Consider the following 785-nt stretch of genomic DNA (forward strand, 5'->3'; position numbering starts at 1 on the left):
GATAAGCTCGTGAGCACCTTGACCAAACAAGTTGAAACTTTAACGGCAAGGACTCGAGCAATCCGCCCCCGTGGAACCACTAAAGTCCGCGGGAAAAGACTCGACTTTGCAACCCCACTCAACAGGCCTGGAGCCGCCCAGGAACGAAGTTCGGGTCAAAACCTTAGCGAGAAATCTCCCGTCGAAAAGGGAAACTCTGAAAGCCCTCCGCCTCCCGCGAAGGTTTCGGAGGACAACGGAGTCGAGCAAGTTGACCTAGATCCTAGCGATGTCTCCAACAATACTGATGAGGACGCCGACAGACATCCAAGAAGGACCAGAAGCCGATTCACTCGAGAAAGCTCTCCGTTCGAAAAACCAATGACAGAAGAGGAGGAAATCCTCTATTGGAACGAACAGGAAGAGCTGGCTGAAAAGCACGGAAATCTGCTGACGAGATGTCGGATATACGCGATCTTCGCGACTATATCACCAAGACTGCGGCAGAAGTAAGAGCCGTAAAATCCCAAATCCATCACGCTACGAGCGCGGCACTCGAGATCGACAGGCTGCTGGAAGGGGCTCGGAAGACCCCTTTCATCGCTCGCATCTCAGATACAAGGGTATCCGATCCAGGAAAAATCAAGGTACCAAAGTATGATGGTACGACCGATCGGAGAGCGCACCTTCAGGCTTTCCACATCACGATGGGAAGAGCGAGGCTGAAGGACGGCGAGAGAGACGCTGGCTACTGCCGCCTGTTCGTCGAGAATCTAGAAGGAGCAGCCCTCGAATGGTTCGCGCGC

Source organism: Brassica oleracea, unplaced genomic scaffold (genome assembly GCF_000695525.1).
Source record: "Brassica oleracea var. oleracea cultivar TO1000 unplaced genomic scaffold, BOL UnpScaffold00858, whole genome shotgun sequence".
Lineage (NCBI taxonomy): Eukaryota > Viridiplantae > Streptophyta > Magnoliopsida > Brassicales > Brassicaceae > Brassica > Brassica oleracea.